The sequence below is a fragment of the Daucus carota genome, chromosome 9, assembly GCF_001625215.2.
Source record: "Daucus carota subsp. sativus chromosome 9, DH1 v3.0, whole genome shotgun sequence".
In the NCBI taxonomy this organism is placed as follows: Eukaryota; Viridiplantae; Streptophyta; class Magnoliopsida; order Apiales; family Apiaceae; genus Daucus; species Daucus carota.
In genome coordinates this window covers 5,052,741-5,058,151 of record NC_030389.2, presented here as the reverse complement: position 1 = coordinate 5,058,151, position 5,411 = coordinate 5,052,741, and the positions used below count along the sequence as shown (strand labels likewise).

The window sequence follows — 5,411 nt, the reverse complement described above, 5'->3', positions numbered from 1 at the left end:
GTCACCGAAGTTGAGATCATATATCACTTTGTTCACTAATCTTAACGGGGTTTCATTTCAATCATTAAAGTTACAATAAATATCAATCAAGTACCTTCAAATTATAGTTCAAGGAGTAAAAAAATTATTTATAGAGTTTGACACATTATTTTTTAATACTAACACAACCAAGTAAAATGTTATGACTTCTAGTATTTATGATAATATATTTAGATTTTATAAAATCTATTTACTATTTATTTTTTATTATATTAATATTTTCTTTGTTTTAATTAAAAATAAATAGTAACTAAAATTGATAAAATCTAAATATATTGTCATAAATACTAAAAGTCATAACCTTTTAATTGGTTGTGGTAGTTATCAAAAGTAATGTGTCAAACTCTATAAATAATATTTTTACTTCTTGGACTAAAATTTGGAGTTACTTGATTGATATTTATTATGACCTTAATAATTGAAATGAGACCCATTAAGATTAATGAGCAAAGTGATATATGACCTCCACTTGAGTGACCACTTTGATATTTAACCCAATTTAATATATTAAGTTTTATTGGTGTTTAACTATATTATTATAATCTTAACAAATCATTTTTTATGAAAAATAAAGTGTTATGATAGTGTTTTATATTGTTATTTTTAAAGGGTTTTTTGTGGAATGCAACCCATACACACACACACATATATCCACACACATTTACTTTACGTGTACATTAAATTAATATATGATATCTGTGTGTATCAATCGATTACTTTTTAGTTGGCGAGTACATTTAAATTTTGTTCACATTTGTATCATATCACTCGAGACTAGATACATATCCGAAAACGATAACATTATGTCACATGATTGACTTTTTATAACCATTATGTTTGTGAATTTGTTGAAGTTAAACCTTATTTTTAAATGAACACTTTTTAAAATGTTCAGATTCAAATAAATATAAATATTTAATTATTTAAATATTTGATTTTCATGGAAAAAAAATCTCATGTATATAATAGATATGGATTAGATTTAAGAGGATTAAAATAGTTTGTATCAAGTACAAAGTATACACAATAAATGAGAAATTTCTTCCCATTTTATCTGTACCATGCATCACTATTTAGTTGAGAGTCTTACAGCTCAAATCTACAGTCGCTTTTAATTCTCTCTACAGCTGAAATCTTAATTCTCTCTACAGTTGAAATCTACCTTGACTTTTAATCCTCTCTACAACTGAAATCTACATTGGCTTTTAATTCTCTCTACAACTGAAATCTACATTGGCTTTTAATTCTCTCTACAACTGAAATCTACCTTGGCTTTTAATGCTCTCGCATTTTCATCACAATCTATAGTATTTTCAAACTCACATCACTTTAGCAGGATCGTAATAAACTCAAAAACTAAGGGCAACTAGACTAAGCAAGCAGCTCCAGAAAGTGTATAAAAGCACCCCGACCCCCCCTCAAGTTCTCATCCAACGAAAACACATTTTATACTTTAAGGTATTTGATATAACTCCAGCTAGTTCAGCTACTTAAATACCGGTGTACAATATTAAACTAGCTGTGTTCCAGCTTGTTTAAGCGGCCGAGATTTAGTGATCATGATCATTTATCATTACAAATTTATGATTCAATTATTGAATTCATAACTATTGATCATGTTTCCATGATTGATCATGTTTCCTTATAAGTATATATATCAATTGTATCTGCAAGAAGTTATGATTATAAGTATAGAGCATATCATCATCAATTATCATGGCCTATAGTATAATAATCTTTTCCGTTTTCAATTATCTATAAAAGAATTTCTCTTCAAGCCATTAGATTTACTTGTCTAACTTTAAGGAGCTCTTGTGTTTTCTTTTTACAGAATATAATCAGATCAGATTATATTCTTGTTTGGAAATAAATCGATCATTGATACAAGTTCACGTATGAATTTTGCAAATCTGGCTTTCAGGGACCTGAACAGGACTAATCCTTGTATCAAATATGTGGATTCAGATGGTACCTCATCTACAACTTTCAAAATTATCATCGTGTCAAACATGTTGCCTCTTCACGCACATAAGGATGGGGAAAAAAAGGGCTTGAGCTTTAATTACGATGAAGATTCACCTCTATGGCAACGAAAAGATGGATTTTCACCTGATACAGTGGTTTTTTATGTTGTTTCACTAAATGCCGATATAGATGTTAATAAACAGGAGGAGGTTGTTGAGAGACTGATGGATGATTTCAACCGCGTTCATACTTTTCTTGTGAATGAACTCTTCTCTGAATTCTATCATGGTTTCTGCAAGCACCATCTATGGCCTATATTCCATTACATGCTCCCAATGTGCGGAAAGCATGTTGACCAATTTGATCTGGGACTGTGGCAGGCTTATATCTCTGCAAATAAAATATTTGCAGACAAAGTATTGGAAGTGGCAAATCCCGAGACTGATTATATTTGGATTCATGACTATCACCTCATGGCGGTCCTTGTGTTCTTGAGAAATAAGCGCTACATGGCCAAACTCGGATTCTTTCTCCAAAGTCCAGTCCTTGCATCAGAGATCTATCGAACACTTCCTGTAAGAGCAGACATTCTGAGGATTTTTTTGAACTATGATCTCATCGGGTTTCATACTTTCGATTTTGCTCGCCACATCCTCTCATGTTGTAGTAGAATGCTAGGACTGGACTATGAGTCCAAACGAGGACAAATTGGGCTGGATTATAGTGGTCGCACGGTGTATATCAAGATTCCGTCTATAGGAATTCATTTGGGAAAAGTTGAAAATGTTCTGAATATTCCTTCTACATCAGTGAAAGTTAAGGAATTCAAAGGGAAGTTCAAGGGGAAGCATGTAATTGTTGGTGTAGACGACATGAACTTATTCCAGGCAATTATTCTGAAGTTATTAGCATTTGAACAGCTATTGAGGTAGTATGAAAACTTGCGGGATATTGTGGTTCTTGTTCAAATTATCAATCGTGAAAGAAGCTCAAGAGAGGACATCGAGGAAGTGAGAAGGGATACATATGGAACTGGTAACAGGATTAATTAAATTTATGGTTCTTGTGGTCATCAACTAGTGATTCTAATTGATCGACCAGTTGATCAATATGAAAAGAGTGCCTACTATGCTGCCTCTGAATGTTGCATAGTAAATGCTGTAAGAGATGGAATGACTCTAGTCCTTCACATGTATATCGTTTGCAGGCAGGGCTCTTCAACTGTGGATGAAGATAGGGGAATTATGTCATATTTTCCTCGAACAAGTGTGCTAATTATTTATGAATATGTTGGCTGTTCTCCATCTCTGAGTGGAGCAATCAGAATAAATTCATGGGATATTAGTTCCATAGCTGAGGCTATGCGTTCTGCGGTCTCCATGGATGATTCTTTAAGGCAATTAAGACATGAGCAGAACTATAGTGACGTTCAGTCTCATGATGTGACATATTGGGCTCGCAGTTTCCTACATAGCATGGAGAGAGCATGTCTTGATCACTATAATTATCAATGCTGGGTTTTGGGATTCAGTTTCACATTCAAAGTTGATGCCCTCTCCCTAGGATTTCAAAAATTATTTTCTAAAAGCATAGTTCCTGCATATAACAGGACAGATAGGTGGGCTATATTTCTGGACTTTGATGGCACCCTTGTTCCTCATTCCTCGACCAAGAAAAATCTCAGTAGTGAAGTTGTCACTGCTCTTAACACTCTGTGTGATGATCCTAAGAACACTGTCTTTATCGTTAGTGGAAGAGGTAGAAATTCCTTAACCGAGTGGATGGCTCCATGTGAAGGTCTAGGACTAGCTGCTGAACACGGGTACTTCATAAGGTATTTTCCTTCACAAACTTCTTAGAGACCTTTTCTAGTGGCATTTGTAAATAAATTGCCTTTGGCTTGCAAGTGGAAGAAAAATTCTGAATGGCAATCCATTTTGGTTGTGGATCTTGAGTGGAAGGCAGCAGTGGAGCGTATAATGAATCTGTATACAGAAGCCACATATGATTCCACCTTCGAAGTCAAAGAAAGTGCTTTGATTTGGCACCATCAAGATGCATATCATGATTTTGGATCCTTGGAGGCAAAGAAATTGTCGGATCATTTGAAACACGTCATTGTTAACGAACCTGCAATAGTTAGAAAGGGAAAAAAATGTTGAGGTTAAACCACATGTATGTGTCTCTCGTCTCCCTCTTTCGGTCTCCTTGTGCATTGTACAGTAATTTACTTAACTAGCAACCTAAAATATATAGGATGCAAGCAAAGGCTTGGTCACAGAAAAGGTAATCGCGACAATGGTTAGCAATGGCGAGATCCCTCATTTCATTCTCCGCATTGGAGATGATAGGTCAGATGAAGACATGTACGACGGTACTTTGAAAATTGTTTCATCTGTGGTGGTCCCTGCTGTTCCAGAAATCTTTTTCTGCACTGTGGAGCAAAAGCCTAGCAAGGCCAAGTACTTTTTTGACGATACTTTTGAAGTTCAGAAGCTACTCTAGTGGCTTGCTAATGTTTCGAGTACACAGCCAAGCTCTGCTGAAAATCCGCCAAGTATTCCTTGACAACTGACAAACATAGTGTTCGTGAACATTGGTATAGGAGCATATATAAATGTAATATAGCAAGTTCTTTTTTGTAAAGTCAGCATCTGATCTATTACTATGTATTAATGCTTGTAAATTTGTATTTGGCCAAAAGCAGAACAGGTAAATGTATAGCCCACTTTAAATGGATATTTTAAAAAACAGTCCCAGTATAATAAAGATATTGTATATTAAACCTCGTTCAATTAATAATCTTGTTAAATTAATAAAATTTATCATTTTTGTGACTTAATACTCTCAGATAATTTACTATATTGTATAGGTAAACTTACAGAAGTTTCATGTTATATTTACTATACAAATTGAGGATGTTATATATCTTTTTCCCATTTAAGAATGGAACTGCATAAGAAATGCTTGTTCAGGAAGTAAAAAAAGTTTGGATTTCTAATTCCAACATTAAAACCTTGAACAATGTCATACAAGCAAATCATATTCAGGTTTACACATGCTGGAGAAAGGTCTCTAAATACAAACAATACTTCAGAGATCAGATATCCAAAGTAAGACTGACACTAAAATATGATACACTGCATTAGAGAAGCTTGTAGCCTTTACTTTCAATGCTCATGACAGTACTGGAACTGTTCCTGACTAGTGAGGCAGCGCCACCGATTCTGTCTGGTTAAAGAAATAAATTAAATCACATTGTATCTTTTTTTTCCGATCTGGCCAATATTGTTATATGAACTATCACCTAGTTGTTCAGTCCTAAGTCTAATCTAACAACATAGTTAGACCTGGCAATATAGTCCCAAAACCATATATCCAGTCCAAACCAAACCATTTTTTAAAAT

General features: G+C 34.0%; 1 pseudogene; it reads left to right on the top strand.

Moving 5' to 3' along the window:
* Positions 1-1,934: 1,934 nt before the first annotated feature.
* LOC135146768 (probable alpha,alpha-trehalose-phosphate synthase [UDP-forming] 9) lies at positions 1,935-4,509 on the top strand (annotated as a pseudogene).
* Positions 4,510-5,411: the final 902 nt, after the last annotated feature.